The 22,554-nt window shown below is 38.7% G+C and overlaps 1 pseudogene; it reads right to left on the bottom strand.

Moving 5' to 3' along the window:
* Positions 1–2,925: 2,925 nt before the first annotated feature.
* Positions 2,926–21,514, bottom strand: LOC122153023 (annotated as a pseudogene).
* Positions 21,515–22,554: the final 1,040 nt, after the last annotated feature.

The following is a 22,554-nucleotide window of genomic DNA, read 5'->3' as shown; positions in this document are numbered from 1 at the left end:
TTGGGCTCTTCCAAAAGGGTCGTGATCTTCACTCATAAGTCAAAGGACCGATTGAAACAAAAAAAAAAGGCCCAGACAATAGGCCTCAAACCAAAGTCATTGAGAATTGTAACAAGGTAAAGTTTGAACTTACTTAATTTCAAGAGAGTTGGATTGTTTCATTCTTTCCATATCACATTTTACCAATTGTGTTTTGAGATGATCAATTTCTTCTTTGTACAACTCAGCACCTTTATCTAATTTTGCCTGAAAATAAAAGATTTAGTGTGAAGAAAGGCTTGTTACTTAGCAGTGAATCTAAAGGTTGCTTACTTTGTATCTTTACTAATACCTGCTAGATTTTGCAGGTACAGGACTGGGAGCAGGAAGTTATTCTGGAGTAAGAACACCCATGTTATCAACTAGCGCCACAGTATTAGTTGGTATCCTAATTCTGGTGTATTACATGCAATCATATTTTAGCAACTTTTGCTGACTTGTTTGCATATATAAGTCTGGGCATTTTGAACCAGTATGGTAATATATTACATAGAAAAAACAGCTCATGCTTCAGTTTCCAAGTTCCAGATTTTCTTACAAGGTTTCAGAAATGCATCATGTACAACTGAAAAATTTAGCTTCTAATATAACAAGGGTTCTAAATTTTGTCTCTGAAGGCTGCATTGGTAGAATTTGAAACCACAGGCCAAACAGGCAAGTAGAGTGTTTTAATTAAGAATGCCATACAGAACAATAAAGAGATGCTAGAGAGCTATGTTTCATCTACAACCGTTCTCAAGCATGCTCACTCTCTCCCTCTGAGATGAGAGGAGAATGAGAAGAGTGTTTTGCTCATACCTGAAGACTCTGATTCTCTGTTCAGGTGGTTTTGAGGCACTTCTGTCTCATTCACTCTGGCTTGCAGTTGGGTGAGCTCACTTGTTGCTGGTTTTATTCTTATCTGTGCTTCTAATTTGTTTATCCTGTCATCTTTGACATTTTTTCCCCACTTCATTTATGACACTTTCCAACTTCTGAATTTTTATTTCCATAGCCTATTCAAAACCACTGCATCTCCTAGCATATTGCAAGATTAAAAAAGACAACCCAAAACCCCACACCACATGTGTCTAACAGAGTAAAAAGAAAACCCTAACTCCCCACCTCAGCCCCCCCCACTAACGTTTTCTTAAATTACAAAGGTGGATTAAGGTAACCATTTGTTTTCTGAAGACTTAGCTGATGAGCAGTAACTAACTGCTGACATTTAGGAGAACAGAAATCCCACCGAATGCCAAGAACTTACACACAGCTTTGTAGAAGACTTAAAAGCTTCTCCATGTCCCCTGCCAAACTCATTTTCAGCACCTTCCTATAAACTATAAATTCCTAAAAAGATTAGGCACTTTTTACGCATGTTCCCTTCTCAGAAATTTGCTATGTTTGCAGTAGCAAGACTGAGTCATTTGTAGAAAACTGAATTCTCACAACAGCCTACCTTAAAAAGGTGATGCAGGATTTTTAACTCAGGTTTGAGAATATTACCTGATATTTCCTTCTTGTTTCATACAAGACCTAAAAAACTTACTTTCAACATAGGAAATACAACAAAAATAAAACATACTCTAGAATTACCTTCATGGTTTAGAAATCAGCTTTATGTATAACCACACACATAGGTTTGTCGGTTAAAAATCAAAGATAATACAGTGCTTTACATCTAAGAACAAGCTGTGGAATGACAAATTCTACCTGACTTCACTCAGTTTTACTCAGGAAAATTCAGAATTATTAAGTACTACAAAAAATACATGAAGATTTGCAAGACTTCCTTAAAATGCAGTTCTTAGGTGACTTCTGACTCAAGATTATCTCCCTTCTAAATCAGTTGAATCTGTTTAAAAAATAAGCTTGTAGGGAAGATTCTTTTCCTTCAACACTGAAGGAGGCTTTCTAGTAATGACATACTCATGTTGTTAGTGTTTTAACACTTGGTCATTTCACTAGAAAGATCGCTTTTTTACAACACGTGTGAAACAACTAAAGGATTTTAATTATACCACCTGAGCACACTTGATCCTTTTAATAAGTGTAAATACGAAGTAGCTCAAGAAACTGGTTAAAGTGATAAGTATAAAGCTGAAAGCAAGCGGCAAGGTCCCGTACCTACTATTACATGTTCCGCCAGCATGCTGATTTGTCTCTACAGTAATTTCCTGTGCACGTGAGCCAGCTCTTCATACCGCCTCTGCTAATTATTCTTAAGAACCACATCACCCTCCATCACCTCCTAATACCTCTCAGTGAAGAAATAAATGGGTGGATTGATCTGTTGGTTTTTGTCGGTTTATTTTTCATTCTGTGTTTATTGGGTGTTATTCTGCAGGAACTAACACAAACTGCATCCTCAGAATTTGTTACCTCTAAATTCTGTTATACCTACAATCACTAAAAACAAACAGTTATAGGCATTTTTTTTTTCCCACTACATTTTCTTTAAAGATCTATTTGATAGCACAGCAAAGAGAAGAGCTGAAGTATCTTTAAACTATTAACTGTCCTCTCTTTGCTAAGACCTGAAGGGAGCATTCAGGTGGGGTTTTTCTTGTTTGTTTGTCTGGGTTTTTCATGGGTTGTTTTGTTTTCTTTTGGTTTTTAAACTACAAAATTCACATGATGGGGGATGGTGGGAAGGCACAAGGGGAGACTGTAAGTTAAACTTAGTATTTAGAAACTGAATTACAGAATTAGCAATTACAACATCAGAACATATTGTTTATCTTGTTTATGGTTCTGCATTGATCAATGTCTACTCACCTATCTTCAAACTACTTTTCACGGAAAACAGTTTTAAATGACTAATAAACATTGTATATGTGCCTGCTAATCTCATCCTAAAGATTGTTTCTCAGGGGAAGGAAAACAACAAAAAAGGAGTATGGTAACTCACCTCTGTACTCCATACGGCCTTTCCAGAATAGGCTCCTTAAATGGGGGTGGAATATGGCCAAAATAATCTGGATAGGCCACTTCTGAATATTCAGGAATAGACTTTGTGGTTTTCACCATTTCAATATAAAGATCACAGTCATGAACTGGTGATACATCAGAAACTTCAAGCATGACTTGTTCCCCTGATGAACTAGATCTGGAATCCTCCTCCTCGGAATCCACTCCAGTGCAGCAGAGTTTTCCCAGCCAGACAGATGATCCTTCAAAGAGGCTACTTCCACAGGGTGAAACATGTTCACAAGGTTTACTACAAGCAAGTGTGGTAAGGCCCGTTTTGCTTTCCTTCTTTATTACACACCCAGTACCATAATACTGATCATTTTTCGCACTGTTCTGCAGACTGATTCTGTCCAATCCTTTCACAATTTCTTGGCTTAGACACTGGCAAGTTTCTTTGGAAGCAAGTTCTGTTGCAAATACCTTAATAAAACAGTCGGGATCCTAGAATATTATTTTGATTTTAGTTTAAAAGTATGATTTTGATTTAACATGAAGCTACAGTAGTTCTGAGAATATAAAGTACACTGAGGCCCTTAGGATTAAGCAACTAGTATGCTGTGTGCCTTGAACACTATGGACTCTGAATTAACACAATGGGTACTGGTTATGGATCTTGACTTGAAACAATAGGTACCAGAGGAAAACTGGTACCTATTGTTCAAGTTCCCTTGGTTCACCAAGGGAGAGGTGAACATTAACCAAAGATGGAGTGAGCATGCGCAGGGATGGAGTTCAATCAGCCGACACAGTGAGGAAGACTATCGACACCACCAGAGGACCCCGTCCAGTATAACCACGCATGCGTTAGGGACATTTGCATATGATAATAATTCCCAGGAAATAACATGAATATGTTAATCACTGCCCTCCCCCCATTCTATTTAAATCAATCAGTAAAGATGACCAATGATCTCTGTAGAATAGGAAGAGAGGTAAGATGAGGTAACAGAAAGCCAATCATTATTAAGGTCAACTTAAACTTTATGAATTTTGTTGATCTTCTGTAACCATGACTCTGCTGAAAAAGTGTATAAATATGTTGTGCTTTGTACCTGTCGACGAACACGTCTTTGGCGGAGCTATCCCCCGTGTTCCCCAGCACTGGAATAAAGAAGTGCCTGCTTATCTGCTGTGTGTAGGTAAATTCTTTCGGATTGCGACTGCTAACAGTTCCTTTGATCATTTTGCTCATGTAGACTACTGTCTTTAATAGTTTCTTTCTTTGGTAGTTCCAGAAAGGCTGGCCTTCTATTGGATTCCTCTGTCAATAAAGGATTGCTCTCCTTCAAAGCAACTCCTTTTGTTGACTTGTTTGTTCAGCAGAGTGCTCTTCTCCTGCTGTAGAACAACAATAGGTCCACTCAGATTTGCATCAGCTACAAAAGGCTTTGGTTCCTTGGAAACTAACTCACATTCCTTAAAAAATAAAAGAGAAAAAAAATATTAAAAAAAAAAATAAACAGTTCCTAAAGTTTCATTAATATTAGAAAACCTTCTATTGCATTGTTCCTGAGGTATGCTTCGCAATAATCCAAAATAAGCATAACTTAAAAGACAACAGTTATTATGTTTTAAACTTACATGAACATAGCAATGAAGTTTCAGCTTTTACAAGAAGATAGTGTCACAGCAATAAACAAGTAGTTATTAAGTAGCAAGCTATCAAGTCAATGCAATTCCCCAGGTACTTCAACCAACTGCTTTAAAGAGGTGCACAGCATTTAAGGAAATACCTACCATGATGAATTTTTGTCAGAAGTCTCACATCCTTTCCTACAATTTTACTTCCTGCTGTGTGCAATAATCAGACATTAGAAAACAGTTTTCCTTTATATCTGCCAACAGCCCCCTTTTCAGTCAACCCATAACATCTAACTGAATAACTCACTATATAGCACTCTCATGTAGCTCTAGAACTGCTGACTCTCACTTTTTGGCTAGAGGAACTAACTAACCCACTAACATCTCCCCCTCCCACCCCCTCACCCCCCCCCCCCCCCCAAAAAAAAAAAGCAGACTATACCAGGGTCAATGCATCATGATGAGGGATGTGTGGGTAACACATACTTTACCTGAAAGTTTTCTAAAAGTTCCGGGAAAAATTGCTCATATATTTTCAGCTCTTCTATGGGTCTTCCCAATTCCTGTCTAGTTTCAGTTTATTAATATCAGTCTCAATATCATCATTCTGAAAGAGCACCAGAATAAATTAATCTTGCGTCCAGAATTAATGAACTTCTAAAATAATTACATTCACCTTTTAATTCTGATGCAGCCATTCCCTTAAAAGCTGAATATCACTATTTTAAAATTAGCTAAACTATCTCTTTCACCAGGAAGGTTTAAGCAGCTCAGTTTTACTAATATGCCAAAGCCCCCGTGTCAACAGAAGATTACAAACATCTAAATTTTCTTGCTTTCATACAAATATATTATGCACAGACATCAGACGACACTTCACATGAGATCTGTGCACAGTCCAACTATTGCAACCTGGAATGTGGAGATTTCATCTGACTGCAGTGACAAAAGCCTAACTGCTTCTATGGAAGATAATCCCTTCATCAGGGCTCATGAGATCCTTGAATAAAATTTGCCTGTCCATACAGTTCAATTAACTCCTGAATGTATGTTCCATAAAAATAGAAAAAGGCTGTTCTGACCAAATGTTCTTTTTCATGTCCTGACTGGCAGCTGGAGAGCAGAACAAGACTTTCCCAAAGTGCTACAATACTGAGAGGTCTGATCTCTACCTCTACAGCTGGCTGAACTTCAAATTTACTGTGCTGAAACACTGGCCTAGTCAATCCCAGTCCAGAACGGCAGAGAAAGTTAAGAGCAGCTCCTACATACTGAGCAGCTCAGGTGGGAAGAATGGTCTAAGAGAAATACAAGTTAGGAAACAGAACACTGCTAAGACTTTGCAGCTCTCTTCCACTGTACTCCAGACACATCAAGTGTGAAGCAAACAAGTTTTGATAAAAATCTGAACAACAAAGGCTGACATTTTCAAGCAGAACCCACCTTCAGTTTCAGCAGCTTCTTTAATTTTAGGAACTTCCCAGGAAACCTCTTCAAAGTCCTTTTACACTTAGAATATATATGGCTGTATACATGATTCAAGCAACTTAAAAACCCATTATGCCTGACTTCTGCCTGTCCATTTTATCTCATACCAACCTTAAAATGTTGGTCCTTACCATCATCATTTTCGGTTTCAACTTCTGGTTCTGTTTCAGTATCTTCATGATCATCACTTTCATCTACTGCATCATCCACTGTGATACAAAAAAGCTTTGTAAGGCAGATTACACATTTAATCCAAAACATTTAATCTATGACAGAGTTACAACACCGGTGGATAGGGAAGAGCAACAGATGTCATCTACCTGGACTTCTGCAAAGCTGCTGTACTGCATGACATCCTTGTCTCTAAATTGGAGAGGTGTGGATTTGATGGATAGACCACTCAGCCGATAAGGAATTGGCTGGGTGGTTGCACTCAAAGGGTTGTGGTCTATGGCGAGTAAAAAGCAGTGACGAGTGGCATTCCTCAGGGGTGGTGTCAGGACCAGCACTGCTTAACATCTTTGTTGGGGACACGGACAGTGGGATCAAGTGCACCCTCAGCAAGTTTGCCTATGACACCAAGCTGGGCGGTGCTGTCGACACGCTGGAGGGCAGGGATGCCATCCAGAGGGACCTGGGCAGCCTTGAGAGGTGGGCCTGTGCAAACCTCATGAAGTTCAACAAGGTCAAGTGCAAGGTCCTGCACATGGGTCAAGGCAATCCCAACCACAGATACAGGCTGGGTGATGAGTGGATTGAGAGCAGCCCTGAGGAAAAGGACTCGGGGGTGTTGGTGGATGGAGAACTGACTGGGAGCCAACAACGTGCACTCACAGCCCAAAAAGCCAACCACGTCCTGGGCTGCGTGAAGAGAAGTGTGGTCGGCAGGTCGAGGGAGGGGATTCTGCCCCTCTATTCAACTCTCGTGAGACCCCACTGGGAGGGCTGTGTCCAGCTCTGGTGCCCGCAATAGAAGAAGGACATGGACCTGTTGGAGTGGGTCCAGAGAAGGGCCATGAGGATCATCAGGGGAATGGAGCACCTCCCCTACGAGGACAGGCTGAGAGAGTTGGAGTTGTTCAGCCGAGGGGAGAGAAGGTTCCAGGGGGACCTTACAGCGGCCTTCCAGCACTTAAAGGGGGCTACAGGAAAGATGGGGAGGGACAATTATCAGGGAGTGTAGTCAGAGGGTGAGGGGTAACAGTCTGAAACTGAAGGAAGGTAGATTTAGATTAGGTGGAAGGAAGAAATTCTTTCCTGTGAGCGTGGTGAGACACTGGAACAGGTTGCCTAAAGGGGCTGTGGCTGCCCCCTCCCTGGAAGTGTTCAAGGCCAGGTTGGACGGGGCTTTGGGCAATCTGGTCTAGTGGAAGGGGTCCCTGCCCATGGCAGGGGGGTTGGAACTAGGCGATCTTTAAGGTCCCCTCCAACCCAAACCATTTTATGACTCTCTGATACATAAACTCAAAAAAACTTTATGTTCTGGATTTACTTTCTTTTTTACTTACCACTTGAAAAAGCTGTGAAAACCAACTAGTAAACATTAATTACTAGTACAAGATCTACAAAATAAAATGCTTGTTTGACAATGTTGCAGACCCAGTTTATTACACTTCCATGAAGTTTTAAGTAAAATCAAAGATCTCTGGTTTAAACAAAACTAAAAAATACCCAACACCCTTCTGCCCCCAAAACCCCAGCAAGACAGCAGATGGCTATTAGAAATACTTTAGAATGTGTATGTGTCGAGAACATCTCAGCATGGCTTGAGGTCAGCACAAAAGGAGGTGGCTCTGACATGTTTTCCCAACACAAGTAGTAATGACCACATCCAACGAAACAACTGAGATCTCGGCAGCTTTTAGTCATGTCAGCTAGTGTTGCCCCTGTATCAGGGAACAGTGGGAGGAGACACCCTCTTCACCTTTTTTGTCTTGTTTAAGTGGGTGCGTAACAATCTAAGGAAAAAAAAAAATCAGGAACATATCACTGGAGATTCAATCGGTGCGGAAAATACTCAAGGAGAGTGGTCACTGCAACTGCTCAGCCTAGACAGGCTGGCAACTAAATTTCACCCCCAAAGCATACAGCAACATGTTATTTTTTTAGACACGTGGAACCATTGGGACACTAAAGACTAGTTTCCACTTAATTTCTACTTACTTTGATGTATTTGGACTCCAGTTTATCTAGGACTTCTTCCCTTTTTAACCCAGAAAAAGAAGGGGAAGCAAACCAATTTACACATGACTAAGAAGAAGTGGGCTAACTCCTTAATATGTGGAAGTGAGCATTAGCTGGTTATTCTGGCAGGTGTTCTGCTCACTAGTGGCAAATTTGATCTTTTTTCTAGAGCTCTCATGTGGTTTGAGTGCTGAGGTTTTTTTGTTATGCTTTCTGAAAGGTTTTCCATGCAGAAAACTTTCCGAATGCCAGTAAACAGCTCACTCAGAGGCCTACAAATTATACTGATCTTCTAGTGTATTCAGAATGATTACATGTCTTGATTTTACAATACTAACTACACAAGAGTATACTTTTAATAAACTCAGATCTGTACCCACCCCAACATTCTACGTGTCTTTTAATACAGAAGTTTTTCCTGAAAAATAAAATCCTATGTATTCTATGCCCCTAGGTTTTTCATTTCTTTTTAAAATAGATAACAAATCTATTAAAAATAACCAACCACTATTGGTAGCCTACTTCAACAGAATACAAGGTTTCTGGTAGTAGTAAGTAGAGGTTTAATTTCTGTGGATTTTGGAACCCATTTCTTTGAAATGTCGAAAACACACTTGGAAGACAAAACATAAACAAACTCTGACCTCCTGCAGTTTGAGTGTGATCCATCTGAACCCCAATCAGATAGAGTCTTCTTTCACGCAATGACCACATTTTATTTCAGGAGGTACTGTGAATAAGAAGATACTAAAAAGTCTGACTTTGCCTCTTCATTTTAAAGTAACTTCCTGACAGCAACTTCATCAGTTGCTTACTCAGGTACCAAGATATTTCACCATATCTGAAAATGCATTCAATATTATCCAGAACTAATGAAGAGTGTTCACAATGGGATGAATCTATTTCCAACAAAGCACCATACAAATGCTCTGCAGACAACTGTTGCCTCATAGACTGCAAGAGTCCAAGAAAGCAGCTCTACCTTTCTCATCATGCAAATGAAGGACTAACCACAATAATTTAAAAAACAGTGCTTCAAATGGCATGTTAATCTAGATTCACTACATCCGGTTTTTCCGAGTAACAGAAAGAAATCAAGGAAGATACACTCCTGTAAAACAGGGTGTACACTAGATTACATTTCACATAGGAGAATGCGAGTTAAAAAGAGAGCCCATTGTGCTGGGTTTGAGTGAGTGGGGAGGTTTTTGGTAGCAGGGGAGGGGGTGATAGGGGTGGCCCCCTGTGAGAAGCTTCTCGAGGCTCCCCCAGCTCCAAGTCAGCTCCACCTCTGCACCAAAACTGAGCCATCAGCTGCGCCTCCGCGATAACCTATTTAAGAGGGGACGTGGTGAGGGGCAGTTGCTGCAGCTGCATGAACACCAAGGTCAGTGGAGGAACGGAGGAAGAAAGGAGGGGGAGGTGTGCTGGAGCAGAGACCCTCCTGTATCCTGTGGGGAGATGGCAGGGCGGCCCCCCCTGGCACCCATGGAGATCTACGGTGGAGCAGACACTGATTTATGGCCTGTGAGGGACATCATACAGCCGACTAAGGTGGCTGCACCCGAAATCAGCTGGGACTATGTGGGAAGAAGCAGCCCCTTCTGTTGTAGCTCAGTGCTGGGAGGATTGCAGCACGCAGGGGTGTCCACGCTGGAGCAGCTTGGGAAGGGCTGCAGCCATGGGAGGGACTCCAGTTGGAGAAAGTTGGTGTCCAACGCCAGAGCAGTTTGGGGAACAATGTGGCCCGTGGGAGGGACTCACGTCAGAGAGAGTTTGTGGAGGACTGTGTCCTGTGAGAGGGGGACCACGATGGAGCAGGGGGAGAAGTTTCAGAAGTTCCTTCCACCCCCTCCCGCCCTGAAGTTGGAAGAAGCGGCAGCACTGACTGCACCCCCAGTTCCCTGCCCCTGGGGTAAGGAGGTAGGGATATCAGGAGTAAATCTGGGCCCAGGAAAAAGGGAGGGCTGGGGGGAAGGTGTTCTCAAGATGCGGTAATGCTTCTCACTGTCCTTCTCTGTCTAAGTGTTGTTGTTAGTAACTGCATTAAATCTACGTTCCTTTTTTTTTTTTTTTTAACACCTAACGAGTCTGCCTTTTGCCCGTGACCATAGTGGGTGATTTATCCCACCCTGTCTTACCTCGAACCCCAAGCCTGGCTTATTTTCTCCTTCTCAGAGCTGTGGGGCAGGGGGGGAATGAGCGGCTGGGTGGTGCTCAGTTGCCCTCCGAGCCCAAACCACAACACCCATTTAAGTTTGTGGACTAATATGTGTAGCCTATGATTTACAGTCCAGGGTTTGATGAACATGACATTTTAGTTCCCATTTTAATTTTTTATTTTATATATCAGAACCATAAAATATGTGTAGACAAAATTTTAATCAGTTAAAGCTTAACATTAGAAACTGGTGCTCTACACTAACAGCCACAGGCCCTTTTCTAGCTGAGAAGAATATCAGAATCCAGGTTTTAGTGGAGAACACAAAATAACTGCAGTTGATTCCACCTTACTTAAAGCTATGCTACATACTCAAAGATAAAATACTACAAAATGAACATACCATCAGGAGGCAAATTGTACAGCTGAGCCACAGGACCACTGGCAGGAATAACTGGGAGTTGGAAATGGAAAGCACTTCTAATAGTTGGTAAAGGAAGACGATTTTTAGGAAAACATTTTCTCATTATTAGGCTGGCCGTGTTGATGAGAGGATCAAAAGTTCTTACTGCAAGGCACTCCTATTAACAGGGAAATAATGAAAGCATGATAAAAATTTATATAACACACACACACTGTGCAGATACAAAATTTGAAACAAACTTCTTACTGCTGTCATCCATACAGTTTTGCAGCAACTATCACTCAAATTTGAGAAACTCAGGGTACCTCTACCCCCACTACTGGCTAATCAGTATGACAACTGGACTTGATACACCAGAGATTAGTGTTTTTATGAAAAGATTTACTCATATGAAAGTGTAGGAATTTACAATGTCAAAACCCCTCAGGACTGAATAAAACCTCTCAAAATAAATGCACAAGACCTTCTGTTTTAAAGACACACCATTTCAAGATTTAATTTCTTTCCCCAACATTAAAGTTTAACTGCTCATTTACAGAACAGAATATTAAATATTTCTGAATTATTGTTCTTTCCCTCAATCTGCCAAAGAGAAATCCCAACATTAGTAATTACACAAATCTGTAAGACCAAGGTATCACACTGATCAAAACATGAGAAAACTCAGCACCCTGTAATAACTGATACAGAAGTTTCCTGTAATTTGTCTGAAATGGCTTTCTGCAAATCTAATCATGCCTCGGTTCTTATCCAACTCCACTAAAACTACTAGGAATGCTGCAGGTTTTATACAACTGTCCGGAGAGAACGAGTTTTTAACTCCTTGTCAGTTCCAATCCTGGTGCAAATTCTGCTGAGATCACATTTGTCAGGATCCGCTGCTGCCAGACAAGATAGCCAACGTCTGGGGACAGACGATCGTTTCATTACCCTTGGTTCCACCGCTTCATGAGCATCACTGACAGACTCGTCACTAGGACCCAAAACCTAATTATTCAGAAAGGTACCTGAAGAAACCCTGCATTTCTCCCTGCCATCCAACAGCTATTTTCAGATGTACGTATAAAGAAGATGTGCAGGAGTTATGCTAGAGATGACCGTTACTGAAGGGCTGAGGTGAGCGCCTGTAAAAGGCTCTTTCTCCACCCTGGATCAAGCCCAGTTCTGCAGAAGCAGCACAGCCTTTCTGGTGTGCAACTGAAGAGACGGTAACTTATTATTAAACGTATATGTACATACCACACAAATATTAAAGCACCAAAGACTCCAGATAAAACTACCCTTATTTCTAAATTTCCTAGCCTTGATTTTGTTTTAGCCACAGACTTAGTATTATCTCTACTCTGTGTGTGTACACACACACACATATACATCTCAACTAGACAAACAGTTTCTTGTAGTCAAACACTTACCTGATTTTAGCAATGCAGCAAGTGTGTCTAAAGCAACCCTGTCAACATAACAAGAAAAGTCAAACAACATTGTAAAGCTACATAAAATATTTACGGCTAACAGATATGTTTAACATCTACCCTCACATCCTTCTGGTTGCACTGTATCACAGACTTTGCTCTTAAAATTTGGTTTTAATAAAATATCATGCATCTCTGATATATCTGATGTATCTCAGATATATCTGAAGTCTGATGACGAAATCTAAAAATATCATTGCAATGGCTAAAAAAACTTTCCGCCTTTGCAAAAAAACACCAAAAGTAACAACATAATGTTTATGAACCATAATCAATGGATGAGATCCATTTGAAAGTCATGTTTTTATGTTAGCAGCAGAACAAGTACTCCCACACAGGAAAGGACATAATTTTAAAAAAATTAGGTCAAAACTGGCAGTGTATAAATAGATTGAGAAGTAATGCTCATCAATCTGTACTACAATACAATGTGTAAAATTTTGCTTGTACACAAAGATCTTGTCTCAGTTAACTCAAGATGTACAACTAGAAGATGTATATACTTCTTTTTACCCTCTTGTAAAGGTAGACTTCATGTATCTGATCTTAGACCATAAACAAGGATATCACGATTACTTACATCATGGAACAGTAAGTTAATATGTCCAATTTTACCTGGGGCTTAAAGGGGAAGGGCATTTTGTTCAAAGATACTCCAGTGCCCACAGATAACAGATTTAGATAACATAACACTATTTTTTTGCACTGAATTCAGAATATGAACAACATAAGATTATTACTTTGCTATCCAGATGAAAAGTCCAGTTTTCCACAGGTATGTACTTCAAAAGAGGTGCTAATGTATAAAGAAGGGGCTACCTCCAGTTAGACCTATTTATCTATTTTTACCCTAAGTTCACTTAAAAAAAAAAAAAAACAAACAAAACAAAACAAAAAAAAAACAACAACATAAAAACACAGAGGGAAGCAAAAAAAAATTTTAAGTCATCACTTTAAGGTATGCAGTGAATTTATTTCTTTTTCTAACACACAATAGCCTACTGCACAGATATTGCTGGTGCTTGCTACTCTATGTTTTACGATTTTGCTCTGAGAGTCTATAATTGCTTTGAAATAAAACAGAAAGAAAATTCTATTACAAAATAAAACAGATAGTGTCGCTCTAAAAACTCAATGAAGATATGGGAGCCAATTCAACTAATTGAAAAATGACGGGATTATCTTCATCTGTTTGTCCTGATTTGAGGATAACTATTGTAGTTTCCATGCAGGAATCTTAGAGACAAAAAATAATATTTATATTCTTCTACCAGTACTGTGAATAGACATTCAAATATTTTCTGTTACCTTACTGGGGAAAATTAAACTGTCAGATTTGTGGTTCTGCTTGCCACCTCCTTCCACTCTGGCTTTCAAATATGAGTTACAATTAATTTCTCTAATATTATTTTCCATTTACAAGTAAGTTTTGAAATGTATCTAAGGTTTTTCTATATACTATATTAAAGAGACCTTACTTACTTCAGAAGGCTAGTGTTCTTTTTACTAAAAGGGCCAATGAACTTAAACGTCAGTTCTACTACTCCATTCTTTCCCAAGGACACTGCATTAACAGCTGCAAGAGTTAAAAACAATCCATTTTAAGATAGTAAGGAAGGCAAAAGAAAAAAATAAACTAAAATCTACGCAAGTTCATTTTGAAGTACAAAAAATGACAGATATGTTTGTGCTTTAAGACATACAATGACAAGCAAATAGTCTCTGTGCATAATTAGTGTGATAATCCAATCCTGATAAAATTTGAAAGAGAAGAAAAACATTATTACTTTACAAATAAAATCATATACTACTTCCAATGCATGCTTCTGCTCTCTTTTCTTCCAAAAAATTTCTTCCAATTTTCTTCCAAAAAAAAAAATCTCTGTTTGTCAAGACAGCAGGGTTTCTAAAATGTCAAATCTGACAAGTTTTATGACTTGTTATTATCCTTCAGTATCAGAATAGACAGGTACGTCCACCAGGATTTGAAAGCCAAGCATTCACTGTAAAATTTGGAAATGCCAACCGATCCAAGCTTTCCTGAGCTACATGTTAGGCATGTATGTTCTCAGAAACAAACAAACAAAAAAATCTATTTGAAAGGGAACAAAATAAATTACGTTAAGACCTACATTCTGCTCACTCAGTGCATACATGGCTGAAGCCCAATGCCCACTGAAAATACAAACTGCTGAAACAGGCACAGAAATTCAATTCCCAAGCAAGTCTAGCAATATGCACTCCTAATGAAGCAGGAAGAGAGCAACTAAAAATTGACTTCAGCATAATGAATGCTGCGATTAGTGTAGAATTTAGTACTTGAACCCAAGTTGCAATTTCATCATCATGAGCAGCAACATTACACCACTGGAATCTAAGAAAAGTTAGGACTCTATCCTGGTGGCAACTGTACGCAATGCTTAACCAGTACTACTTATCGGAATGTAATAAACTGCTACTTTTTCTGTTTATAAGGAGTGGGAAATACAAGATAGAACTGGTCTACGCAGAATCCAAATTAGACACTCCGTTCAATTTCCCATTTTCAGGATAAAGCAACTTTTCACCTAAGCTGTGTAACTATCTGTATTCAACGCTCCCATTTAGAAGCATTTTACCTCATTATCAGAAGTGCAAGAGAAATAAAGTTTCCACATTTTAAAAGAATTGGGACTTTATGAATTATAGGTGCTCATCTGAATGTCCTGAAAACATAAACTTACAGATCATCCTATGGATTCTCTTGGAGGAATGTGATTAAGTTCTCAATTTCTCATATTTATTTAAGAGGTTTAATGGCCACTTTGAGTTCAAAGGAAAAACTTAAGAGCATCTAAGCAACAGCAGAGATACAGCAAGAAACACACTACTTTCCTCAACTTCCTACTGCCTGCCCAGACAATGAATTCGGCTCTTGTGGAAGAGTATTAGCCCAATAGTAGGGCACTTCAACACAATGAATAAGGGAAAGGTTAAATAATTAAAATATGTCCTGTGTGAACCAAGTTTTACATTAGTGATCTACAATGAAATAAAATAGTAAAAAGAAAAATAAGTGAGCGTGTATAATAAAAAGAATAATTATTTAATTTGAAGTGCTTTCGCAAGCATAATGTTAGTATTTCTGGTTTAAATCTTAAAGGATCAGCATTTATGAAAGTTAGATGACTCAGTTTCACACATCCAATAGCACTGGTTAAAACCCCCGGCAGTGTTTGTATATATATATATAACACACAAACTGAATAAAAATCGAAGACACACGAGATGTACAAGCACGCTTCACAGCTTTTATTAGAATTCAAGCAATTTGAATTCTCAGATAAAAATAATTATTTTAAACATCTAACATTGAACAAGCATGTAGATCGGATGTTTCAACTGTATCTAGGTAAAAACTTTTGTATCACATGGGAAAAAAAATAACTATCAGCAGTACTTACAGTTGGTTGAGTAAACTCTTAATACTTGAAGACATGGCAATATTAGCCTGTGGTTTTGCAAATTCTGCTTCACTAAATTCAATGATATGTTTAGGGCACCATTAATTCTTGCTTTCATGCCAATCTTTGTGTCTGACGTCAAAGAAATACAAGATTATTCACACTAATTTTGAAGTTGTTATCAAAAAAAAAAGTTAAACGAACTGTGAATTTCTTCTGCTGTCAACTCTGCTAACCTATTTTTCATCATTCTTTCCTCCCCTCTATTTTACTCATCTTTGTGTTCTCCTTTACCAATTCTGAATACATGCACGCTTACACAATAATAGAAAGAAAATTTTTTTGAAGTTACAATCATAAAACTACAAAGTATTAAGCCATATTATGTATGTATATCATTATCACCTTTTGGACCAATTTTTGCAAGAAGAGTATGAAGAAGCACCATTAATTCTCCAGTTGGTGGAGAGTCTTTGCTGGCAGTCAAAAGCAACTGCAATAAGATCTGTGTCCCTCCTTTAGTGACTAAGACGCCTGCCCTCCGACCGCCACCTAGGAATTAAAACTCAACTGATATCTCCGAAGCCAAAGAACAATTAAGAACCTAAGCTACAGTTATCATAAGGAAAGTCTTTAGAACAGAAATATTTTCCTCATATGTGACTGCACTATGAAAGAACCTGCTGGCCTTATACTTACAGCAACGTAAATTATTTGTGTATGATTATTTGAAAGGTGGCTTCAGTCTTTGTGTTCTTTTTATTCTGCATACAAATCACTGTTAGCAAACATTCGAAACAACCCCAAAAATTACTAAAAAAACACAACCCTGCCTCCCAAAGGAAAAACACAACTTCTGCAGAAGAATACAGGAATATAATCACAAATTGCAAACTGCTCCTTAATGAAAACTTACCAACTGACACAATCTCAATGAGGATATTCGATATATTTCAAATACTTTGAGGATCTTTTGTATTCTGCAATGTAAAATAGAGGGATTTCTTTACTTAATGTAGAAGTCTAATACAGTGGTTTAAATACTTACAAGCTCAGAGAAACTGCCACCACTAAATCAAACAGAATTTAAGATGTAACCACCCAGCTAATCATCTACTATGCAGCCTGAATTAACCAAAAAAAACAATTAAAATTTAGTTTGCAATATGGCATATTAATTAGAACTGATAGTTGACAAATAATTTCTTACAATATTTAAAAATAAGGGAGAGAAATTCTTAACTAGACCATATCTAATCATCACAGTCCTACACAAGTGTTGGAGACTAGATAGGATAACAACGTATTTGTAGTAATACAAAGCCCAGTGATAAAATGAAAACTTGCTACGTACCCATAACCACACAGATCGGAAGGTTTTACCTCTAGGGCTGACAGGATAACTTCTATTCCAGTGGAGCCCTTAGAAGTCATCTCCTTCTTGTTTTTTCTGCCAGTCAGAAAAAGACCATTTTTCTTTTAATATACTAGCTTGTGGGCAAAATGCCCTGTGATCACATACAGATTGATCAGAAAATCTACACTACACTGTAAATAATAAAATCTATTAAAAACTGCATATATGTAGATAATACTAACTAAAATAAATCAAAGAATTAAGTGACTTTAAATCTCATTTTTGCTTTCACTTGTTCAACAACCTTGTCCTAGAAAAAAACACTCTAAGGGTAAAATCTGTAAGAAAGCTCTCTTCCAGATACTTCTACTTCTCATATATATATACACATGTATACGGTGAATTATCACTTAAATTATAGCTGTTTGACAATACAAAATGCACTCAGTGTAACCAATACTATATCAGACAACATTAAACATGGCCTTAAACAGGTGCTTTAAACAATCAGTGACAAAAACAGACGGCTAATCAAGTCCACCGAACAGAAACAAAATTAAAGTCCACCTCGGAAGAAATACGAGAAGGATGGCTCATCAAAAGAAAAACTACTAAAACCATAAAACTGAGATATTTACCTTGACTCTGAACCAGATGAAGGATCTCTGAGGTAACATATCTGGCATTGTCTGCTTCTCCTAATACAGAATCCAAATTGATCTTCTCCAGCTGTGACAGCAGAGACATAGTCTGAGAACTGGTAGAAACACTACAAGAAAGAATTTTTACATTCATTTTTCCACCTCGATCAGAGGAAAAAAACACTAACGACAGAAATCCCACGTCAGAATAAGGGGAGTTGCTAATTCACCTTCATACTTTATCTCAACTGGAGAACAGTCTTAATTCTCTTTAATTCTGGCAAATTTACAGATTTTACAAAGCCTGCATTGCAGCAGACTAACTATGTATAACAGCATCTCCAAGAGCAACAGTGAACAGGGAAATTAGTTGCAGCAAATAAAATCCAGATGTAGGTACAACTGTTGTTAGTTCTTCTGGATCCTTAGAAGGATCCTTCTGTGCAAAGAAAAGAAGACGGCTGATCTACAGCTACTTAGTTTCTGCTCCCCGACTCCCACAGACAGACACAACCACTATGTTTGTCATCTCTGTCTTTCACTACTTAACCCAGATCTCATGTGTTCTGAAGACAACCGATAATTATTATACTGGGGTGGATTTAGACTTTTTTTAGCATCCTCAGGTGAAGTTTACCAGGCTTGTTTGATCCCCTACACTGCATGTCTCCATGGGCAGGAAACCCTTTCTCCAGCCCATGACCAAAGGCCACAGCTCCAAATGCCCCTCACAACAGCATCTTTCTTGCAAAAAAGAAGCAGGAACAAGCCTGACACCACCTCAGCTGCTGCCAAAGCGCACAGTGTGGCTCTAGCTACCCAGACAGCTTTGTGGATTTCCTCTTTCTCTGGTTAGGAAAGCTTTGAGTAGATATAGAGGAAGCACCTGCCCCGACAGTGAGGAACAGAGGGCTTCAGGGGTTCATGTTTAAAAGAGAACTCCCTCAACAAGAAAACATCTTCTCAGAGAAAGTCCCCTTGCTGCAGGGACGTTTCTCCCAGTCTCACCAACTCCCCAGAAGTTTAATCATTATTACTCTGATTACGATGAAGTGCTAGATTCACAACTCTCCAGGAGTCCCTGTACAGTACTTTGCTATGCAAATGCTAAAACACATCATTACACCTTCCTAAGTGTTTCTTCACAATGAGAAAGAGAACTCTGACGGCTGTCATGGCAGCTTATAAAAATTTAGTTATCTTAGGATGGTTTTCAGCTATTCATCTTGCAAGAAGCCTCCCAAAAGCTAATAGTCAAATGAAGGAAGTAATCAGAAACCTTCAGTTCACCAGCTGTACCTACTTCCCCTGAAGCTGCTGTTTGCACTCAGCCAGCGCGCTGCCATAGCAGGGAGCGTCTTCTTCCCTCGCAGCAAACAGGCCTGCTGTGTTTCAGCATGTTACAGGGAGCTTTTTGAAAAATATTTTGAAGTAGGCAGGCTTCTCATGAGTCTGGTTTTGTTTTATTCCAATGCAAACCAATTCCAAATTTTTTTCTCAACCACCTGCAGTTATCACGTAATCTTTAGAGAGCTGATACTTCTGATTATTGTACAGAGATAGCCGTGAACTAAAGTCACCATAATTTATTCATTACTTTGGGAACCACAGTTTTGAATTGCAGGGATGGAAGCTTTCCTTTTAACTCAAGAACTAAAGAAGAATAAACGGCACTTAAGTAGACACTTTGTAGAAATCTAATATTCTTTGTGATAGTATACTTCATGTATTATAATTAGTAGTATTTCCAATAATACCCACTGTTGATGGAGAGTTTGAGTTTGCTTATCATATCGCCTAAGGAACTAATACACCATAAATAGAAAACATAATAGTTTCTTTACTATTTCTTTTGATCCATCTCTTACACAAACAGGAGCAACCAGTCCCTGATATCTAGCTGTTCCACTGTTAAACTCCGCAAAAGCAAAGACGATCCTACATGCAATGGTTTAAACTAAAATTTGTAATTCCATCCCAACACAGAAAATTAATCCACAGTAGAGCATGTCCTTCATGCAAATTCATCCACCCATTTAGAAGATAATTGGTATTTCAGAGAACTAAGGCTGAAGCAAAAATTCCCTATTTTCCCATCTACAGAATTTTTTTTTTTTTTTTTTATGATTAGATGGTCTGTTTTAATGAGGTGCTTTAACCTGTCATAGCTTAGGAAAAGAGTAAGACTGAAATCCTTTCCTGACACTTAAGAGATATTTTGTCTTCCATAGATAATCTCATAACTTTTTCAAATATTTGCTAAAACAAGTCATCATGAAAATAACAAACACAACTTTTCAATTCTTGAAACCTTCTGTAATCCCACTCTTGTTTGTCCTAACTGTTCAAGGTTTGTATACATCTTAGGACAAACATCGTGGCTTCCTATACAGTATTATAAACTTGTCCTTTAATTCATTCAATATAAATCATTTTATGTTTTGCCCATATTTGCTTGAAAATATTAAATTAGTCGATAACTGTTACAATGAAATGTAAGGTATATTTTATATTTTAACATGTCTAATACTAACTGAAAATTGTAAATTTAAAGAGTCATTTATTAAATATGAAGCTACTTTATGCTAATCAATATTGACTCCCTTGGTGTATCAGGACACACATTCTTACTAGGGGCTCATAATGCATATTTGATTTATCTTATTAATAAGATAAAGTCTGCTTTTTCACAAATCTCAAATAGCTTGATGTTGAGAAGTCACTATGGTTTTAAATTCACCTTTTTTCAGATCACGCTTTTGTTTTGTTCATATTGGAAACCTGATTCTTCAAATCACCATCTCCGATAACCTGGAGGATACCAAACAACTAGAAATTACCAACATCTTTTTTTCTTTAACGATGAAATGCTACTGTGATATTGGACGTCTCTACACTAGAAATGTTAAATAAGTTAATTTGCATTGATTGCATTTCCCCACATTGTCACAAGCTCTTCTCTCTTCAATCTATCTGATACAGCTTTTAAAACAAACTATTGCAATGGAACTATGGAGTATGAATCTGCATTATAATTCAGTCCTATGAAGTTCAGAGATAATCTGATCATAATGGAACAGAGATTTGTATCAGTTACTTAACAGGCAGTATTTTCATATCCGTGACAGAATTCTATCACACAAAGCCTTTGCTGAAGCCAATGAGCCCACCCTCCCCAGCAACTCCCCATGGTAGCAGATAAACAAACCACAGGGCAGGTCCGGTCCCACAAGCAATCTGAACAGACAGAGGGCAGGTCTCAACCCCAGGGGCAACGTTTCCTGAGGGGGGGGCCCTCTGGTTTCCTTAGATCACATTAACTGAACCTCAGTACTTCCATTTGAGATCTAGGATGAATGACAAATACTCCCACTGTGGAAAAAAAAAAACAAAACAAAACAGAACACCAGTGTCCTCAAAGGGCACAGTGGTTAGTTTTAAGGTAGAAGACAGAGTAAAGGAGAAAAGGATGTTCAAAGACTGAGATGGTGAGCATGAAGAAGATAAAGCACTTGTTCTCCTGGCAAATGCAGGCAAGAAATCCAGTGAGGCACACACAGCCCCCTCACAAAGAGAAATTCGTAAGACTTCTCAAAAATCCTTGTTGTTCAGCGCATAATTGGGTTTTTATTACTGGTAAATTACACTCTGCAATCGCTAAAAGCCTAAAGCAGATGAAGTATGAAGCAAGGGCATTTCCAGACTGACCTGAAAGCAGAATCTTTTCCCAGCAGCCAGGAAGCAAATGCTCAGCTTTTCACAAGGATTCCAGATTGACTCGAGTTAATAGGTGTCCTAGATTTGCCCAAGTACCCTTCAGGTGTAAACTACCTTGACTTCCTTTAAAGAAAATCAATAGTTACGAGAGAATAACTGTGTCCCCCACAATGCAGACAATCTCACAAATTAAAGAGTCAGGATTATTCGACCTGGTCGCAGGTCTTACTGAGCAGGAAATATTAGATTCTTGAATTCAAGTAGCCAAGCGCTGTTTTGCTTGCAGCGCTGACCCCCTGTCAGACAGAGATGAACAGTCTGCCAGTGCCAATAGTGCCTACATATCACAGTGCACTGAACTGCTGTACGAGTGGAGCCAGCTGCAGAGCTGAACTATCTGGAACTGCAAGGTCTTAATTTGTTCTGCTCTAAATGTCCCACAAAGCATTTCAGTAAGTGCTAATGAGCAAATGCTTGAGATCAAGGGGGAAAGACAAGAAGATAAGAAAAAGCACAAGAACCTCTGCAAAAAAAAACAAACAAAAAAAAAAAAACAAAAAAACCCCACAAACAGTGTGAAGGAGCAGGGAGAAAAAGGATAGAAATGTATATATCAGCAATCCAGAGAGTTGTGGTGGAACAGTTATGCATACGAAAGTACCAAAATCTCTCTTTAAAATTTTTCTAGGTGATGCAAAAAAGCCACTTCCAAACTATTTAAAAAACTTTTATTATTATGCTTATTTTGAATAAAGGGTTGATAAGGTAAAGGCAGAAGGTGCATGAGTCCCAATTTAAACATACTTTTAAAACACATTTAATGCCACTTCCCTGCCAGTGGTAGCAGAGCAGTGGGTAAATTAGCATCAGATCATCTGCATTTAAAAGACCACCACCACCAATTTTACCAAAAAAAACCCAAAACAAACAAAAACCCACCCCCCCTCCAAAAAAAAAAGAAAAAAAAATGGCCTTAAGTTGGAGGGGAACAGAGCAGAGCAGGGAGTGTTGACTACTAGTGAAACTTCAAGTTAATATATGCTGGATTCTGTGCAACCTCCACCTGCCTTTTCACACTGTCTGTGGAACATTGCT

The sequence above is a fragment of the Tyto alba genome, unplaced genomic scaffold, assembly GCF_018691265.1.
Source record: "Tyto alba isolate M040663 unplaced genomic scaffold, T.alba_DEE_v4.0 Super-Scaffold_15, whole genome shotgun sequence".
NCBI lineage: Eukaryota > Metazoa > Chordata > Aves > Strigiformes > Tytonidae > Tyto > Tyto alba.
This window is presented reverse-complemented; position numbering and strand designations above follow the sequence as displayed.